This window comes from Platichthys flesus, chromosome 6, assembly GCF_949316205.1.
Source record: "Platichthys flesus chromosome 6, fPlaFle2.1, whole genome shotgun sequence".
Lineage (NCBI taxonomy): Eukaryota > Metazoa > Chordata > Actinopteri > Pleuronectiformes > Pleuronectidae > Platichthys > Platichthys flesus.
Window position 1 is genome coordinate 6,026,003 of NC_084950.1, and position 21,475 is coordinate 6,047,477.

Sequence of the window (21,475 nt, forward strand, 5' to 3'; positions counted from 1 at the left end):
CACGCGCATATATTAGAGCACCTGTCGCCTTTTCAAAGGCTAATTTCTGACCAGGCTCCGGGTGCATTGTTGTTCTGCGGCTGAATACGTGGGTCGGCTCTCTGCAGCGCTCGACATCGCGGCAAAGGCCAGAGCAGTTAACCCGTTCCCAAAGGGTAATGAGAGTCTGCAGATCGGCTGTCATGTGCCCGGTGTCCGTCCAGTGAGTGACACACGACCCCGCGTGCAGACAATAATGCTAATTCTGCTCTCGGGGCAAATATCAGGTCTCGCTCGGAGGTCTAACTCGACAGAATTAATCCTCCACATTTATAGCGCGCAATTAAATCCACTCCCCTGTCGCCCGAGTGCTTCCTTTCCAGGCCAGGGGACTGCTTAGCGAAACCTGTTTTTCACTCCTTTCCTGGGCATTATGTATTTTTGACCCCGTTCAGGTGCAGCATGAGACATTTTTAACTTCTGAGCAGCCGCAGTTTTTCAAAGTTTGTCCTCGGCTTGATGTTGTTTACACTTTCTAGTGGCACTTGTATAAAAAAAATGGCCTAAATTGACTGGCAATGACAAACAAGGCGGCACCCAGAGGAGCTCAGTAGCTGGCAGCTCCAGGCAGGGCTCTCTCCCCCCCGAGCGCTCTCTCCATACCTGGCCGACACAAAATTATCTTCCCTGTGCCAGAGTTAGTGTAAGCCACACACACACACACACACACACACACACACACACACACACACACACACACACACAGATAGCAGGCACAATGCTGCTCAGGTTCCTCAGTAATTGCACATGTGATATAGTCGTCCCTGTGTAATCCCTGGCCTGTGCCCTCAGCACTTGCACCACATGACTCCCATTGTGAAGCTTCTCTCTTTGGACAGAGAGTTTTAGTTTTCACACTTAGTTTTCCTCCTCACCCTCCCACGTTTCATTCAGGACGTGCTTTTGCAAATTAGCTTTCAATGTTTTTTTTATCTAATATTCTACCGAAAAGGAGATAGGCTGGAGTACAAAAGAGAGAGAGAGAGAGAGAGAGAGAGAGAGATTACATCAAAGCAGTAACATTCAAAAGAAATATGAAGTCTCTATTCTCCCTCCGCTGTGTCTCTGCCCAAACAGACCTTAGAGCTAACAGTCCTTTGCTCTCAGTGGTAGCGCCTCAGGAATCTGTGTTCTAATGGATCTGTGGAGTGCGTGTGTCGGGGGGGTTAAACTTTGCACACGATGACAAATCCTCGCAGGATTCGTTGGGGGCGGCTCGGCGGGGAATTTGAGCTCAGTCAGATCTGCTCTTTATTTGCTTCAAACGCATTCCTCTACGCTAAACTTTACTGTCTGCTGAGTTGTGGTGAAACCCTGGTAGTTAATATTAAAGCCTCGCTCACTTTGAAAGAAGTCAATAAAAGCATGTTTAAGTCAGGATGGATGTAGACCGACGTGTGCCTTTTGAATTATTGATGAACATCTGTCATTCTGCAGATGTTGATGAGTGGCGGAATGTCTTTAAATATGTTATTAATCGTATTAATAAAGGCTTGACGAGACTTTAAAAAGAAAATAAAAACCTTTATAGGATTCCTCTGCATCTTCTACTTTTCAGTTATGTGTGTGTGAAGCGTTACGCTCACTTCCTGCTGGTGAATCGCCTCGATCATCTCCGCCCACTCGGTCTTTATCTGGAGTCTTTATCCGTGGGCTGGCAGGAGAAACTCAGGATCATGTTCAGATCGTCTCATTTGTGTTTTTCTCACACAACCAACTGAGTTTTATGGCCGTAAAAAAACACCACACATGTTCTGTTGGTGCTCGATGGCGGATCTGCCCGTCAGTATTTCATGTTCGGGACAGCTAACATGGCCGTCCCTCATGGTAACGTGCCCTGTCAGCTGTCAGTGCGATGCTAACGAGGAGAACAAGGGAAATAAACATTCCCAGGCAGATGAACGCAGCAGGTTCGCCAGCTGCCTCTTCCTCCGCTGCCACATTAACGGGATTTGATTGGCTGGAACCTTCTCTGGCTACATGAAAAGTTAGGGCCTTGCACAACTTCTCCCACAACTCAAGTGAGGCAGTGCATGACGTAAACCCATGAACGATGAATAAGCAGCATTTGGCTTAAGCCTCCGATGCATTTTATGGTTTTGCTTTATTTTAATTTCCTTAAACAAACACCCAAAGCTTTGAATTCTGATCCTATTTATTCAGCATCCTGTCTGAGGGCATGTCCTTTAGAGATGAGCAGAGATAGGGACGCATGAATAACCACCATCGGATCATTCAACAGTTTCCCGTCAACAGATGCCGTGCAGTCTCCAGATCTCATGTGATATAATCGCCTCCATCTTAAAAGCCTCCTCTGTCCTGTGTTGACTTCATGCTGGATTACGTGGGATAGGCCACATGAAGGCCGCAGAGACAATCAGATCATTTGAAAGCCCGGCTCCGTTTTAAAAGCTGCTCTCTCGCGAGGCGACACATGGGATGCAGCTTAACCTTTCAAGGAGGCAAAAATGAAGTGATTATTACCATTTCCCGGACTAATTCCAGGACTTAGGAGAAGGGAAAGCAGCCTGGGATTCCTGGGGGAAACGAATTCAGAGCCACTCAAATTAATTGGCCATCATTTCTGCGTCGGGGTCAAGTCGGTCGTTTTCCTGGAGTCGTGCAGTCTTCGGGCGACTTTTTAATTCCTTTTTTTGAGGGTTTTTACCGATGAAGGGAGCAAGAGCAGCAGAAAATGAGCTTTCCTTTCCAATTTTGGAAAATTGGGTTTGTCAGACTCTGCAAGTGAATATTAGCATCTTGTCCCCAGAGAAAGGTTTTTGCTCCTTAACTTCAGAGCTGCCTTCAGACTGCGTGTGAGGACGTTAATGTCCAGGTCGGCTGCTCAAGACATTTTCTAGAACACAGGGTCCTAGTTAAATGTGCAGGACATGTCAGGGTAAGAATAGAGCAGGAACATTTGTGCAGAATTCACAGCTAGCGGGCTGATGGCCTTTCTGAAAGAGCAACCACTGGGAAACTGGACAAATTATATCTCAAGATGGAAAAAGCTGAGCCGTAAGAGTAGAGGACACAGATTTCAACTTTGAAAGAAGATGAGATTGAAAGTGCTGCGAACAAAAACACCGGCTCCCGCAGCTTCTACCCGGACGCCGCACCATCACCTCAACACTTCATCATTCTCCTGTTGTCGGCTCCTGCTGCATTCTCCATATTTCACAAACAAAATGTCCTGAAGCCTATTTTGAGCACATTTTCAAGAGTTCATGTCTGAAATGATGAGACATGTATTTTTCCATTTCTATGGAGAATCCACACAGGCTGGCTGTGTGTCTTCAAATAGCTTGATCTGTGACATTTTGAAATATGTCCCCCCTAAAAAAACAAAGTGCAACAAAGGACGTGTGTAAAGATCAGTTGTCTATCATTGTTTTTCTTTTGATGATGGGGAAGTTTGGTTGGATATAAGTTTTAACAAGAAGCTCTTTAGAAGGGACCCAACATAAGGGACCCTGATAACTCTGATAACCCTCTGGCCTTGACTTTCAAAGTAAATCCATCTCACTCTCCTCCTCCTCCTCCTCCTCCTCCTCCTCCTCCTCCTCCTCCTCACTCTTCATCCTGAACCCCAACCATCATCCACCTGTGAAACCTTCACAACATGAAAGGCTTCCTTTTCCCTAGCCCAGTCCACTGACACATAAGACAGGATTTTCAGTGAAGTTTTTTTTTGAGGAGCTTGGTCGTGTTGCATCACTATTGAACCCCCCCGGTCCAGGACAGGAGGCCTCAGGGGACTCGTGCTCCTGATCAATCTGCTCCAGATCTCAATTAAAGGAATAGAAAGGTTAAGACCCGTATTTTACCTTTCCTAAGCTTGCTGTGCCCTCTTCAACTCCTCCCGGATCAACAGCAACTACTCATTAAAGGTTAAACGCGTCGATATTTAGAGTCAGCCCCTCGTCGTGAGGTCCGCTCAGTCGGCCGCTCTTAAATCCCGGGACAGGTTTAATCTTTTGGCCGGCTGCCCGTAGAGGTCTTCATTTCCTCAATCCCTCCTATTTGTGCTCAGGTAACAGGGATTACTACTCAAAGTCTGTTTTCCTAAGCCGAGCAGCATGGATGACAGATGTAGCTTCATTCAATTAATCATCCCTGACATTTAGAGGGACGCACCTCTGCTCGACCTCCTCCTGCGCTGTTTGCAAAATGTCAACACAACACACACTCATTCCATTTCTTATAGCTCTGATGGTTAGTTTTATTTACCTTATTTACCTTTTTATTCCACATTAAAGCTTGCATGTCTGTCGTTAATATGTAACAGACTTATTAACTCGAGTTACAGACGGAGGCTGTGTTTTCATCCCGGGTTGATTTATTTTATTTTTTGGGCCTTTGCTCGGACTGAAGGAAATATAAAACTTCGCCGCCTGTCTGGGCGCTTTATTGGTGACCTGCTGATATTTCCCTGTTTCTGTTTCCATTTTCATTTGCGAGACGCATTCAATTTCTCCTCGGCACTTACTCACAAGTGAGCAGACGCCCGGGCTTAATGAACGTCTCTTCCATTTTTATTACGAGGAGGTCCGTCAATCAGACAATCCCCTCATGATGAAAACAGTCGAGAAGGACTGAGAAGAGATGTGTGGACACTATACCCGCTGTACTTTATTCCATCTGTGCTGAAACATTTATTTTTCCCATCACACTACGCGAACGTCAGGATAGAAAAGAGTTTTTACATTTATCAAAAGTGCAGAACTCTCTCTTTCACACGTATCTGCATCTTAACGCTGACTGAGTTTCCCTCTTGTTCCACATCCACCGCTTCATTTTTCACTTTGAACACAGCCTGCTTGCTGTGCATGTCTGAGCGGTGGAGACGTTTCCCCGGTATTTTCCCCTTTTTGTGCAATCTCTGTTCTGTTCTGTTTTTATCCTCCCAAAAAAGCCAATATACAAACTGTGCAGACGTCAACTGCAGTTAAAGCTGAATCATATCAAATGCACCGTTACTTCAATCCACAAAAGTTTCCTTTCTCACAGCTCTCTGTCTTTTGCCACTGTGCTGAAGCAATTAGCATCATCTTGTGATAGTCGCTTGTTTTTGTCCGTCTATGTTTTCATCTGCGTTTCAAGATAAACTCGGCCTGTTTGAAAGTTGGTGGAAAGGGTCAGAGAAGAACCTGCTTAACCGCGGTGGAGGTCAACAGTGTTTTGGGACATTTTTGTGAATTTCTAAAGAAATAATCTGGAGACCTTGATGAAAAAGACTGATATTTGAGTATTTGGAATTTAATGCAGCTTGATTCACTTTAAGGGACTGTTAATAACTTAAAAAATATGAGTTTGCAAACCCACTCCATCTCTCTCCTGCCTTGGCGTGTGATACTTGCTTTTCCTGAGATATTGAAAAGGCCCCCTGCCTCTTAAACTCTGCGATCCCCCCTCTTGTGCATCCGTAACGTCGCATCATCCTCCATTTATCTCAAAGCGATTCACTTCACCTCCTCAACCCATTTGGGGGGGGGGGGGGGGGGACACATTGTTCTGGTTTGTGTCATGGAAAAGGGCCGGGCTCCATTACACCACCGGCTGATTATAGATGACAGATCTTGCACTAGATCACAGCCGGGCCTCGTGACCGAGCCCCAGCTCACATCCAATGTACCAGTTAGCTTGCCAGTGCATGAGTGCTATCTATATATAACCGCCTCAATTAGTTCAGTGCCTGGTTGCACTTCATCTGACCTCACTATATTATATGGGGCACACGGGGACTTGTGGTTTTTAATGACCCAGCATGTTGAGCTAAAGGCAAGGGAGGTCGTTGGGTTGGCGACACTGGCAAAGGGCTCGTGTCCTTTCTTGGCGATACTCAGAATTGTAGATCGACCACAAATTATTCTTTCATCTTTTAAATAAATTGTTCTAATGGACGTGTTTATAAAGATGGATGACCGGTCTCCACTTCTTCCAACTATCCAGAAATGAAGCCAAAATACCTTGGATACTTAAGCTGCAGATTTGGAGTCAAGCTTTTGTCCCAATCAGGACTCAGTCTCAGCGTCGATCGAGACACTTTCATTTTCCTGTGAACCATCCAATAATCTTGTGTGAGTGTCAATCTGCCCCCGACTCCTCCAGCATGAACGCTGAATACCTTCTAGTCAACCTCCATGTAAACCCTGGGCCTGTCGGGGTTCAGTATCACAGCTCTTAGAACTCAAACACCTTCTTTAGTTGTAAAGAGAAGATGACATAGTTTTCCCGACTCCTTGAAACTCACAGGCCGCACTCCAGGTATTTATTTATAACTGCTGTTCTGAGGAGGATCTCAACAAATGATGAATCCATCAGCTGTCACCTCCCGCTTAAAAAAACCCACAGCCTGCAGCTTCTCATCCTCCCTGTTTGCTTTTCATTTAAATGACTGGGTGTCACTGCACGAGACGAACTCAGCCCGACAGGAAATTACACGGAGGGTTTTTTCTTTTCTTGCTTACTTGTGTCATGTTCCCTTCCGGGCACCTGACCCAGCTTAGCCCCCCCGACACCGACCTGGACCCGAGCGTGCTTGACAGGTCTCTAAATCTGCTGGGGGGGCCACCATGTTCCCACGGGGACACGGTTAACAAAAACAAGCAGGGGGTGACATGAAACGGGCGCTGATAGTCACACACACACACACACACACACACACACACACACACACACACACACACACACACACACAGACACTCACACCTCTATTCTCGCAAGCAGCCAAAACCGAACGGGAGTTTTTGAAAATTGTATTCACCCGCATGTACACAAGGATAATCAGAAATTGAATCTGAAGATTAACAGCCTGGGTTCTACATGTGAGGTCAGAGCTGAATCTGACCTCTCCTGTGATTCTCCGACAAGAACCCTCACCCTGAGAGAGCAGGAGAAATGCATTGGTTACACTTCGCACATAAAGCTTTTCTTCTGTCCTGCAGCCCCCTGAACTAACAAGGTTCAGTCTGTTCAACGCTTGCACTGATAATCCCAAGAAAAGATAAACGCAACTTCCACTTTTGAACTTAGTTTAGTAGCTGTGGAACTCTTTCTCCCTCGTGCACAGGCAGCGGATGGGAAACTGATGGTGGGATTTTTGTGTCCCACCGTGTAAAAACTGTGATATCGTGTTTTTGAAGAAGGGCTGCAGCTGGAGATTTGTCCGCCCGTGTGAAATCCCCCTGAGTGCCACTGAGGGTTTACCCACATGAAAGACGCTCTGCCTCCCTCTCTGAGGCTGAGCAAACAAAATCAACTTGTTTCTTCTCATCTAATCCAAAAAGTGAATTTGGCAAAGAAAATGAGGATTACGAGAACTTGGACTTCATTGTGACTCTTACATATTTCATGACTCCGATGTTGAAAAGGCTTCAGCCCCACTTCTGGCTTCCTGTGTCCCTGCCTCCAGCTTTTTTTTTCGCCGCCCTCGATTATGAGTAGTCGTGCCTCTAAAGAGGATCTGTGCTCATGGGAGTTATTCTCGGTAACATGGCCACGCTTGTGCGCAGCTCCACCGACGGCCAGAAGTAGGGAAATGGTGAAGCTCTGTCGGGGATTAGCGTGATTCATATCTGATGGCCCTCGACAAAATGTCACCCTCTCGCAGCGTGACTCATGCTGTGGCTGAGGCGAGGAGCCGGCGTGGTGGTGCGGCGATCACGTACAGAAATTACACACAATGCCCGGGCTGAAACTAATCCCCCTGTTAGCCTCGTGTTTGAACTCGTGTCTGATGACAGACCGGCCTCCGCTGCAGACCCTGGAATTCTTAGAGTGATGACTGGGCGGGTCACTGGTGGCAACTGGAAAGCGGAATAGACATACCGTGCAATCAGCACGTGGACGCCCACGGCCTTGTATCTGCATTAAGCCGTGCAATTCAGTTTGAATGTTCCCATGTCTTGATTTTAACAATGCGCTCTGCAGTGAATGAATCCATGATTCTGTGGATTTAGGGTCTTTTTTATTAGCTGGTATTTAACTATGTGAGGCTTGAATAAAAAATATCAAAGGAGCTCAGTGGTTTGAGGCTTTAATCATTTGAAGTGGATGCATCGGACACCTGATCTAATGTGGTTTAGACAGGTCGTCGTGAAACAACATGAAATATTCAGTAAAATATCAGAAATGAAAGTTGCAACTGGGGAAAGAGAATAAAGAAAGAAATCAGGACATGATGTAATCTGTCATTAAAATGAATGACTGTAATGCTTTCCATGCACATATTGAATGACGCTGCAGGGCATTCGAAAGCCATTCATAGATAAACCACTTCCCGGCTGTGGGGGTGGGGGGGGGGGGGGGGGGGGGGCTAAATTTGCGACAGTATGTGGCTTTACTGTGTTAGCACATGGCGAGGAGGGGAGGGAGGGAGTGCGGCCGTTAAAGCGGCGGAAACGACTGACACCCGAACTCACCCCGCCAGCTGACCACGACTTCTCAGGTTGCTCCAGCATGAAACAGAACCCCCCCCCCCCGTCTCTCACATGCTCATTTGAGGAATAACGTCAAGTACATGATGTCAGAAAGGTGAGCCGAGCCCGAGGCAGGTCCACGGAGCGCGGAGTATTTGTTTCCTCCTGACAGACTCTAATGCAGATCTAATGAGCATTGATCTATTCTCGTCCTGTTCTCTGAGCCGACATTGATCCACATGTTCCTGCGCCGCTCTGTCATCCGCGCTCGTTATCCGCGTCCCCTCAAAAAACACGGCGAGTGTGCGGCGTCGCTTCCACACACAGAGAAACTCTGACTGTTTCACCCTCGGCCCCCATCGAAGGCTCCCGGCCTCGCGTCTTTAATGCGCCGCGCTTTTACTCCTGACCCAGCATTTACTCGGAGCAGAGGATGTGGAGCTGTGGTCGTTGATGTGGGCTGATGACTGCCCGGTGGAGGTCACTGATAGGGAGTCATATTACACATTAGCAGCCCAACGAGGCCTCATCTATTCTGCCTCGCTCTTTTCTCTCCCCCCCGACCCGAGAGCGAGTGCTACCTCCACAATAGCATCGTAGGCGTTATTACAGGGATTGATGCCCTGCTATTATTTAGCGCCACCTCTCGAGGTGCAGGCCGGGGCGCGTTGAGACGAGGGGCGGCGATGGGGTCGGCCGACCAGAAAAAAGAGCAGTTACTTACTCCATTTCCCTCCTGTGCTAATTAGCATGTCAACTGTAAGGACGCCTCCAATGAGCCGTGCAGGGGCGAGATAGAGGAGAACGGGCCGAGCCAGTCAAGGAGGCTTTTCTGTGCCATCAAACCCGGCCACTTATACGTGACCTTTACACCAGTCCAAAAGGGGAAGTTGCATTTATCAAGAACTTTCACAATGGTGGTGGTGGTGGTGGTGGTTGGGGGGGTTGTCATATTGCAGTCAGGCCTCAGTAGTTTGTGGTCTGAGTGGAGACTGTCCATTAGATTTCAGCAGTCTCAAGTGCTGACGGAAGGTCATTGCTTCGGGGAGCCCTCCCTGAAAAGTTTCATATCCTCAGAGAGTCGGAGATAAAGACACACACACACAGACACACACACACACACACACACACACACAGAGACACAATACAGTCTAATTCTGAGCCTGTCTTCCCACCTGAGCCGTTTTTTGAATGAATGAAAAGAAGCAATCGGATCCTGCAGGAGATGAGAGGTATTAAGGGAGATAGCTCCGGCAACAACAACCACACAGAGCTCAGATCAGGGCTTCACCATATGGCTGAGGAACGTTATTTGTGGCACGGAATTAAAAGTTAGGAGTGACGGAAATAAGCCGAGGTATTTAAGAATCTCCTTTTTGTTTACACCACAGCTGCCAGGTCTTACATCAATAGCTTTTTTTTCTAGTAGTGTCTAAATTAACCTTTTTTCTATATATATAATGATGGATGAGTTTTCTGGCCTTTAGACAAGACTCGGGAATCGTGGCTGTCATGCCAAAGATGAAACAGAAAGCCCCCCCCCCTCCCTCCCCTGTTCGCCTCCGGATGAGGAGCAGATGCAGACGGAGAGAAACACTGCACCTCGAAGAATACAGATTGGCTCGCTGCATTGGTTAAAGCAAGGTCTTATTCTCTCCGAGTTTATTGTCACCAAAATGAAGCTCACGGAATTCACATAGCAGGCTGGAGCTTCCAGAGATCTCTGCCTCTGCGACCCTGTGACATTGAGAGAACCCGGGGGGGTAAAGGAGGAGGCAGAGCCCTTATTACAGCAGGTCTGCAGTATGAATGATATCAGGATGTACTGCAACATGCTTGAGTTAGAATGGGTAGGAAAATAAATACTCCCCCACAGCATGAAGAGAAGCAGAAATGGGGACGAGAGGGGGACAGGGACCGGGAAGGAGTTGTGCACCATACCGCGATTATCACTTCATAGCAAAGGATGTAATAACCTTAGCAAACCTCTTCCCCCCTGCAGTATCCTCCCTCGTCTTTAAAAGTTTGATGAGTAATACGCAAAGAGAACACGTTGTGCGGGGGAAAAATTCACATTTACCTTGTGGTCTGACATGCAGAGTGACTATTGATTATGTGTCTCTCAATCTGAATAGCCTCTTTCCTCGCATGTGGCATCCACCTGGTGCTGAAGTTTCCACTTAAGCGGATGTGCATATTTTGTGTGTTCATCTTGCCTGCGTCCCTCCAGGGATGCATAATGCCTCGCGTTGCATAACAAGAGCGCTTCCATTCACAGTGGCGCTGCTCCCAGGAATACACATATGCTCAGATGTTTCACAATTATACTCCTTTTCATTTATCCCAAAATGTGTTCCACTCCTCTGCAAGCCATCTCAGAGCGTGAGCGGTGAATAGACCTTCACCCCCTCGTGTTCCTGGTTGGGTTCCAGCCGGTGTGCGAGTGAGCGAATGAAGCCCGTCGGGTTCATTATGAGTCTGGGGTTGAGCCTTTATCGCATCGAGGTAAAATGCTGTCGGCCATGTGCCTGCACCAGTGTTCCCAGTGGATGTCGTGTTCCAGCAGCAGCAGCAACAGGTCAGACCTCAGTCACCGGCGCAGGGCTTAGACCGTCCCTGCAGCAAGGCCACACGCCCACTCTGTGCATTTACCAAGTAAAACAAGATGACAAACCACCTAACACACACACAACTGTACACACACCGGCAGTCTGTCTCATGCACAGGACAAACCGCCCCTGTAGATACAACACTAACAAAGCACCCATAATGCACCCAAGTGCTTTGCTCATTTCCAGGAGGAGAAATCCCAAGGCTGCTTTTCACCTCATTCTACGCCGGCAACTGTTCCACACTGGAAATTCATTTGTAACGACATGTTTTGTTCTCGTGGAGAGCGCCAACGCAGCCCGCCAAGGTCACCTCGCTCCATTCCTGCAGAGTCCCTGCGCCCATTAGGACAAAAAAATAAATGATACTGCGATTGTTGATGTTGTTAGCAGAGGAGCGGGGAGAGTGGGTGTGTGTTGTGGCATATGGACGGCTCTGCTGGGGGACCTCGCTGTGACAGATGCCCCCAACACGCCACCATTTAGCTGTTGACTCGCACGGTGACAGGGAGTCTCGGGCCCGCTTCGATACCGAGAGGCGTGAAACGAGCGGAAAGGAAAATGTGCTGAGCGCCACACTCCCGGCTCTGCCTTGTACTTACTGCACACTGTAGCTGCCAATATCGTGCATTGGGGAGTTCCCATTTTCCTTGAAACCCCTTTTGTTCCAGGTGCCGTGTGAGGGGAACGGGTCGACCATCCAACCTGTCTATTACCCAAGTCCCCCTGGCCGTGCTCCACCTCTGCTGAGCCAGCACACTCATTAAGCCCTGCGACTGTAGTCCGCCTCAATGGGAGACTGTCCAACCGTCTGCCCGCCTCCCAGGACTTTCGGCATGGCTGCCCTCGCAGAGCCGAGTGAGATATTTATACCGGCCAAATGTGTGTGTGTTTGTGTGTGTGTGTGTGTGTGTGTGTCCTTGGGCGATGCATGCTCTCGTAAAAAGAAAAAAAGCCACTGCCTCCACATAAATAGATATTTATTTTTCTTAACACGTCCACTTTTTTTTATTGTGCACACACGCCTCGTGAGATATCTTCACAAGCACCGTTTGATGTCACCAGCAAGCGGCAGGATTCACATTTAATTAGCGTGTGAGGGAAACGTCTCCCTTTGTCCTCCGCTCCGGTGATGTATTTATATCTCATTGTCCTCGTCAGAACATCGCTGGGACGGCGTGTCGTCCTTCATGTCTTTTAAGGGCCGAGCTCGCCCGGGTTTCTAAGCATCGCCCGGCCGAGCTGACGAGGAAAAGGAAACCGGGGACAGCTGTCGTCCCTGCAGCCGCGTCACGTCCGTAAGCAGGAGGAAGTCAAGGAGCTTTTCTCCCCCGTGGCACTGGCTGCCTGGGTTTGGACCGGGGCTTTGGTCTCTGGCTCTGTGCTTTGTACCCGGGGCTCGGCTTCCGGGCCGCATTTCCATTTGCACCTCTCCCTCCACCCGCACTCTCTCTCTCTCTGACTGACTGACTATAGCAAGCCTGGCATTCGGCTCCAATCGCGGGATGACTTCCCCCTTTCCTGCAGTGCTCTCATACTTGCTCTCGATGCATAATTGAAGTGCCTTTGGGTTCTTGGGCTGATTGAAGAGTCTTGTTTCGATGGTGGCGATCTAATGGCAAAATTAGTCAAGGGTGTCTAATCGTGTTTTGTTTTTTTCCTTTCTCAGCCATGTTCCTAGCCATCGTTATTTCTGTGTCTGGTTCTCCGAGGGTGTGTGAGTGTGAATGTGTCAGCGTGGACAGCAATGGAAGCGAAAGGCTTGTCGAGTTTTTTATCCCTTCAGGCGCGATTGATTTTGAGTCACTTCACGGTGAAGAGGCCGATCCGCCCGTCTTGGGAGTGGGAGACAGGGGGGAGTGGGGGGGAGATGAGGCCGAGACCCTGCGTCACTGACAGGTGCATCGGTGAAGACCCCTAAATGGGATGTGCTGCGCCCCTTCTTCAGAAGCCCTGTTCAGACAGGTGTTCACATCCGTCTGGGGGGGGATCAGATTACAAGATGGGAGATCCTCGAGAGCCGCTGACTCAGATCATACTGGGAGCTGGTCTGGGATGTATGGGTTCACATTCCTCTATCTGTGGGGAGACAAATGTGTCCTGGACCACGTTGCATGAATCAACCAGATATATTTTTACTCTTCTGAGTATTTCTAGACATTTATTTATTCGTGGCTATCACTGCAATATCAACATTGACATCTCTCTCCCACTCACACACACACACGTCATGTTTATACCCTCAACCAAGGAGGCTATGCTTTCCTCCCCATTTGTCTGGTGTTTAGCAGAATAACACAAAAACTATCAGCTGGATTTTCATGAAGCTTGCTGAAGGATACTTTATTGGTTATTGAAGATCTTGTTAAATCGGTGTGGATGTGGATCTTTCTCCTTCGCTTCCTTTTCCAGAATTGTGAGGCGCTTGTCAACATTTCCGTTGATTTCTCAGAGAATAACTCACTGATCTTGAAGAAAATAAAACCAGGCAAACTTCAGGGATGGATTTTTATGATAATGTGTAATTTTTTGTGCAGATCCATAAAAAAATTCCAGATCTAGTGAACTCAAATGTTGTTTGACAAGGGGACTGTTGGCGCTTGGCGGAGGTTGGTGCTCTAGCTGTCTACCATTCTAGTTTGCATATAGAGCGGTGGTCACCAGGAGACGTCTCATGGAGAAGCCTCCTGATGACACCTGTGATCGATTCACAGGAGACGAAGGTTAGAACCTGTTCTGAACCGAGGCCAGGGTGCTTGACTGAGGCATCCAACCAGAACCACCACAGAATTGCCCCATTCTGGACGCTTGACAAACCCTGTGATGGATGGTGGGAACTCTCCCTCTGTGGAAACACATCAGAGAGAGACACCCGGACACGTGTGTAGAAACGTGTAACTGACGACATCAAAGCTGATTTGTCCACAAATTAATATCCATATGTTCACAGAAAGCAGCGTAGTGTGTTATCAGTCCACAGTGTGACTTTCTAAGTAATCTTCGGCATTGTGAGAGTCTGCCGGGACTCCACGGGGTGAATGAAACTTTAACTAGGCAGATATAGCTTTTTAATCCTACGCTCCACATCTGTCTCGGCCCTTTGAATTCATGCAGTGTTTATTCTGAGCCTGAAAGCCCTGTTTCCCTCAGCCGCCATCGCAGTCCCTGTGAATAATTTACTTGTTATACAACTCGCATTGGCGGTGCGCTAACCACTGGGGAGCGACTGGGATGGCCCTCGGAAGTCGGGTGGGCGGGTTTTTACTGGAAAGCTGTATATTTTCCTACAGCTTAGCTTGTCTACATCCGCAGGATAAATATTGTGTAAGGAGTGGCGGTTAAACACATGGGTCTCGTAATGGAACGGTTAGGGATTCATTTTCTACCATAAGTACCAACGCTCCTCTGTTTCTTATCATCAATGCAGTTTTTTGAAGTTGCTGCGATGCCGCAAGAATCTGTTTTCATTGGAATATTTTATTTCATGTTAAACTCAAGAAAATGTCGGTATCCCACTTAAAACTCCAAGCCTGAAAAATGTCTCAGGAAGAAGTCGAGCCCACATCTTAGTGAAGGAAAGTGTCACAAGATTTTTCTCACACCACAATTGCTGCATTATGGGACATGTCCTGCATTCATGTCCCCACAGCCCCAATCACTTTACACCAGCAGTCTCATTCACACAGTGCCTCTATATATAGAGCTTCACGACCACACATCCCAGGGGTAGGGGCAATTTGGGGGTCAGCTTTTTTTACCCATAATGGACCCACCAACCTTCTGATTGCTGGATGACCCGTTCTACCCCCTGAGCCACAGCCTTCCCCTTTCTTTCGCCTTGTCCACATAAAACAAGTTCTAAGTCACAAAGTTAACTCCTTTTTGTATATTTTGACATTTTAGACATCCTAGCGTTCTCTGTGCTTAGCCCACTTTTGTTTTTGTGTAATGAGCATGAGCCAGAACAAAGAACACACGTGTCTCTGTGTTGGGTTAGCACTGCCAGGTCTGGCAAGTTTGCAGTTAAATTTAGCATCACTGCAGCACATTAGCAGCTCTCACAGGCTTCCTGGTTCTCGACGGATCGGCCTGACGTGCTCGTTTAAGTGTTTGCAGTCATTTTCTGGTCTCGTCTGAATTGAGATATTTTGTAAGATGAAGGTCGTGTGGACCGATTTTTTTTTTGAAGGAAGGGGATAAAAAATGCCCACAGCAGTGCAGTGCAATGAGGCTTTTTGCCATCCATCCGGATACTATTAGGAATATTTGCTTATATTTCTACACAGAAATGTTTGTCTCGTTAATTATGAACATTTTTTAATTAATACACTGTTGTTGTTTAGCGTCACCAGGGCTTTTGTGTTGTTTGCTCAAGTGTGGCCACCGTGGAGGATAAAAACTGAGAGAGCTCATTTTTCCTCCTCCGACAGGCCGATCACAAACAGCCTCTCCAGAGAGTCCACTTTTTAAAATGACTCTCTTCTCTTTCATAGCATGCCTCAAAGAAGAACCTTTTCAACTCACCGGGTAGAAAATACAAATAGCCTGTCTCTACTTTTTAGGCATTGCCGCTCCTATTCGATGTTTACAGTCTCTTTATTATGTTTGTTGTGTTGCGTTTCTGCCTGCCTCTCACGGTTTGGCGGGCCGTTTAGTATTTATATGGTAACATGAATCACAGGCTTGTGGGATCACATGACGAGGAGTGAAAAATCGTCTTTCAACCGAGGTGAATATCCTCTGTCTTCATTTTCAGTGAAAAATCAATGCTGGCTAAGGCAGAAGAATGTTTGTGTGCTGCAAGGAAAAAAAGAATGTCTTATTTTGGGTGTGGGGGGGGCAATAAGAAGAAATATGGAGCTGCAGTAAAAGGGCAGAGGCGATCATATAATGATAACATAAGTCCAACCTCAAACTGCCATCTTCTCCAGACTTGTGGTTGGCTCTGCTGCTTCTAATTACCTAAACAAAAACAGATAGAAAGATTATTATTTGTAAAAGATGGCGCGTTGTTTAACCAATCATTTATTCTGCGAAGCCCTGAGTATACTGAGGAGGCTCCAACACGTTCTCTCAATGCGCACGTCACACACACACACACACACAGACACACACAAACACACACGCTGTTGCTTTCAAACATCCACAAAAGTCTGTACATCTTCCGAATGAGCCCATGTGAGAATACAACAGGAAAACCCCAGAAAATTCAGAGAGTGGTTGTCAGTGATAACTTTTTATAACTTTTTTTATTCACTTCTTTGTAACCAGTTCTACCACAGATATCCGACATTACAATTAAAGATATGTATGTAAACTTTACTTTAAAAATGAGGTTAAAGTACATCTTATTCATTTGTTGCCTTGCAGTTACAACCCCCTGCCAGTAGGGGTGCTGTCCTCTCAGCCCCCCTTCCCTCCAGTGTCCCTGTGTGACTGTCTCAGTGGGACTTGTACGTCCTGACTGCTGCAGGCTCCACTTCACCCCTCACCTGATTTGTTATGAACATTTCCCTGAACGCGTTTGACCCAGACAACTTCCTGCTGCGTTTTTTCACATGTGAAAGTTCATGTTAACACACACACACACATACACACAAACACACACACACACTCACTCACTTTGAAAATTCACAAACTCTCTCTATCTGGAGCACTGAGCCCTCGTGATGAGCCCGGCCACCGAGCGCAGCAGTGATTTGACCGAGGCTGTCGTTCTTTTTACAACAGGACGTGACCTCCGACTGTGCAAAGGTCGACCTCCTTCAACATCCACACACACACACACACACACACACACACACACACACACACACATTTAACCACACACATACACAGACACACCTTTTCGAGTTTGAAGCTGGCTCCCGTGTCAGGTGTCACTGAGACAGTTACCGCAGCAAATGATGATTCTCTGAGTCGGGGCCACCCACTCGGACGAAGGGTCACCCTCAATTCTCTTCTTCCTCTTCCTCTCAGAGTTCAATCTCTCTCGGTCTTGCACACGTCTCACGTGCGTGTCCAATCTTCCTGGCTCTAACACTCTCTATCCCTCCTTCACACACCTCTATGTTTAACCCCCCTCACCTCTCCTTCCTGTCGGGGAGGGAGAATTCACAGTTGCTTCACACTATTATTGCAATTACTTTCACCCTGAGATTGTTACAGGGCCCAGTGGGGTTCCCATTCATCCCAGTAGATAGAGTCACAACTCCTGTCGTCCACTTTCCTCCACCAGAAGTTAATGTCCCCTCCCCTCCTCTTCTCTCCTCTTCTCTCATCACCTCTCTTCTTCTTTTCTCTCCATCAAGCTCTTTTTTGTCTCTTCCGTTCACGATTGACATTTAGACCCCGGACTCCATTCTTCCTTTTCCAAGAAGTCGCACTCAAAATATTACCCAGCATGCATGAAAAGGTCACATGTTCTCTCAGCCCTCTCTCCCTCGTTTTTTCATTGATTTAAAAAAAAAAATGAAATCTCTGTATCAAGCACAATTACTCTCCCCCCCTCCCTCCCCTCCTCCCCTTCTGCTGTCAGAAGTGCACTTAACTTTCTGAACTCAATTCAGAGCTAAGAGCAGTCGGCTTTGTATTCCAATACCGCAAAGACTTGTTCATTATGGAGGCTGCGAGATACGCCGCCATCAGCCTCAAGTATGAAAGAAACCTTCGAGGTGGCAAATAGCAGTGAAAGCCTCATTTGCATTACGACGGAACGGCAACAACACAACGCAACAACAACCTGTTGGTGTTTTACAGCAAATAAAACTGAAATGCTTGTTTAAAAATCAGGACTGCAGAGACTTGTTAACGCTGAAATTGATCGTGCGCCTGCCAAGCTGTTGTTCTGCTCGGCGTCCTGCAGAGTCGCAGACGAGGATCCAGAGGAGATAGAAGGTGGAGAAATAGCCCCGAGCGTCACTGCTGGATGTTTGTCTCCGTGCAGATAATTGGTGCCGACTCACACTGGGTCAGGTGCCTGAGCTGGAGACGCCACCGACGGTCTTCTGTAAACAGTGGTGAGGTTGTTATGGAGCGGTGGAACAGTGGAGAGCAGTCATCACAGTTCGAATCCGAGCTTCACTGAGGTCTTTTTACTTCGTTAGTCGCTGTCAGCGCTGCTCTATGCTGCAGCCCCCCCACCCCCCCCCCCACCCCCACCCCCACGACCCTCAAAGGATAAGTGGTGTCGATGATGGATTTGACATCATTAAGACCACGAGTGCGTCAGAGCACGATCCCATCAACTGCTACTTTCAGATTTCATGCCCCGAGAAAATACAGATCACAGCCAATTCATCGCTGCATCTCAAATCTTAATCATGACCCTGCAGCGTCCACAACTACGATCAATTTAATAATATCTTGAGAAAGACTGATGGATCCATTGACCATCTCCTAGAGACATATTAATGTTTGCCCATATGAAAACTTTAAAGGATAAACAATGCAGAAAACGATGTGCATTGAACTGTTAGGTCATTTTCATAATTCAGCTTAAATACAATCGATTGTCGTCTTTTTGTTCAGTTTACTCATAATTAAATCAAATATCAAGCCTTTATTAAGATTAATTTGCCAATTTATTTTAGATATGAAAATCATCTGTTATATATCGATATCAGACCTTTTTCTTTTCTTCAATGACCGAGGAGTAATCCATCTCCGTGCCTGTTTACAAACCTCCTCAGTGTTGGTGGAATCCTTGATCCCTCCCCGCAGATGGGATATCAAAACATGGCCGTCTCACATTCTAAAGCAGATAAGGAGCTCAGCGGGGGGGGGGGGGGACGTGGGGTCAAACTCAGTCAACACACGCAAAGGTCAGATAAAGCAACAAGGTCAGAGCTTACCTCGGAGGTATTTCCTGTGGCACATATACAGAGGCCTGGTGACGCTGCACTGGTATTGTTGTATTAGTTGTATTAGTTGTGGTGGTGGTGGTGGTGGTGGTAATGCAGGACAGAGATTAGACCACGCTCCAGCAGATTGAGTGGGGGCTGGGTGGATTCTCGGTCCCTTAAGATAGAGCGACACACTTGATGGAGCCGCCTTCACTGGGCATTAAACACAATGAAGTGCAGCCCCCCCCCCCCCCCCCCCCCCCCCCCCCCTTGGTCCCCTTTGCCAACTATAAATCTATCTAGGCCTCTTAATTTCACTAGTCCTCCCCTGCTTCCTTTAACTCTTCCTCACGCTCTATATAATCCGGCTTTCTGAGGAGTGTCAGCTGTGAGTCCCAATATTAGCCGCTCTGCATGAGGACATGACCTTTACCAGTGTTTTCAATTGATGCTTTCATCCCCCCTGTTTTCAATCAGGGAAGCATAAAGAGCCAACAAGTACGGTTGCTTCTGAATTATTTAGACGGTGAATGATTGAAAATGTTTAGAGCGCCACTGCACCGCTCTCTCTCTCTCTCTTTCTCTCTCTCTCTCGTTTGACTTGTTCTTGGGAGAAACTCAACGAAACCTCACTTCATCCAGATGACACTAAACAAGTGTCTGAAGCTAGTTCTGCTCACGGCCCTGCTCACCTCTGACCTTGACAGCATCACTAAAGCTTTGTTAGACTCAGATGTGAAAATGGATGTAGACTCCGTGTCTGGAAAGTGAAGCCAATGTGGAAGTGCCCGAAACCCGTATTCTCGCAAATGACCAGCAGAGGGCAACGATTTCTACGAAGTCTCCGAGAAAATAAGCCTAATAAGAATAGGTAATAATACAGTTTTCAAAATAATACATTACATGCAGCAGAAGACAAAGTGCAATGTGTTGACAAGTTGAAATAACTAAAAAAAAACAAGCGTCAGCAAAAAGCCAAACTCTGGGCTTAAAAGCTGTGGATTCGCTTTCCAATGGCTGATGTCACATCTGGTTGCCACCTCAGTCTTCTCCTGAGTCATTTACACACACTCCTCATTCTTTTCCCTCCGTGTCCTCACATTTAATTGCATCCAGTCATGTCTGAGTCCTCAGGATAGCACGTGTATCATTCATGGGCCTGGGTGTGCTGCTGCTGCTCTCCTGCTGCACTGAGGCACTCTCCTCCTCAGAGCTCATCCCACTCGAGGTCTGACCTCGCCGCTCTAAGGTCACAGGTTAATGGGAGTGAGACGGCACTCATCTGACACTTCAGCTTGTGCATCCACAGGTCTCACCGGTCTCATTAGACCTGTGGCGTCTCTCTCTTCACCACACGAGGCTCGCATTTGAAACCAAGAAACATTTCCCTTTGCTTATCATCACCTGACCTCACCGAGAGCTTCTTCTCAACGCCGTGTGGACTTTAAATGGGATTTAAGCACATTCGCTGGTATTTAATAGTCACTCATGTTATTTCTTAGCTGAAACACTTTTCATGACGGGAAAATGGGCGATGGGTGTGTTCGGTGGATTTATTATTTTTACTGTGTTGAGATTTATCCATGATAGCTTCCAGGTGATGCCTTTCGTTGTACATGGGTTATGATTGTTTGCCTGGCTGTGTGTGTTAGTTTGCTTGCACAGCAGCCTTTTAGTACATTATTTCTGACTGCCACGCAATTGTTCCGGAGCAGCGGCGCGAAGATGAGCATTAAAGAAAGGAGCGGTGTGAGCAGATAGGAGGAAAGGGCAGCGGCGTGATGATTTACCACCGCGCCTTCCCATATTTTACCTCATTGGGAGCTTTTTCTTTTTAATGGCAAGATTGCCGTTGGTATTTCATTCTATTAGGTGCAGCCAAAACTGTCACCACTTTGCTCCGAGCCTATATTTCACCAAGCGGTGGGCATGCGGTATGGCTCTTATCTCTGATAGATGGACCAACACATCAGCGAGCGGGGACACTCTCCTCCACCAATCACAGCCCGTAAACACTTTATTGCATTATAGTGAGTCCCCTTGCAGAACGCACACACGCGCACACACACACACACACACACACACACACACACACACATCAGTGTGGCACGGCGACAGGGAGGAGGAGTGAGGGAATTGCTCCCTCTAGGCCAAGTTCAAGTCAACTGCAGGTGGTTTTGGAGACTTTTCATTCGAGGGAGACGGCAGTAATTACATCTGTTTGTTCTGGGTTTAACGTAATCAGCTCCAAACGTCTGGTGTGTGTGGGGGGGGGGAGAAAAACCCAGCGCAGCCCAACTCCAATTTTTTGCTCTAATCTCTCTGAGCCGTTATTGGCTTATCACACTTGTAATTGGTGTGAACCCGCTTGTATTTTTCAGCTGTGTTTGGTGATGGATGATTGCGTGGTTAATTCCCCCCCGGCAGCCAGAAGCAAATTGAGCCTGTTGCACTTTTGGGGATTTGAGTTATTTTCGGGAGGTAACCTTACTCTGTGGATTAATGCCACATTCGGAAAAAGGTCTGTCATTAAGAGCCAACTCTGCCGGAGGGGGGGGGGGGG

At 47.3% G+C, this 21,475-nt stretch overlaps 1 protein-coding gene across 4 annotated transcripts in view; it reads left to right on the top strand.

Annotated features, from left to right (window-relative positions):
- The window catches only part of tspan9a (tetraspanin 9a), a 159,470-nt gene that overhangs the window by 117,994 nt on the left and 20,001 nt on the right, over nucleotides 1–21,475 (top strand). The window lies entirely within an intron of this gene.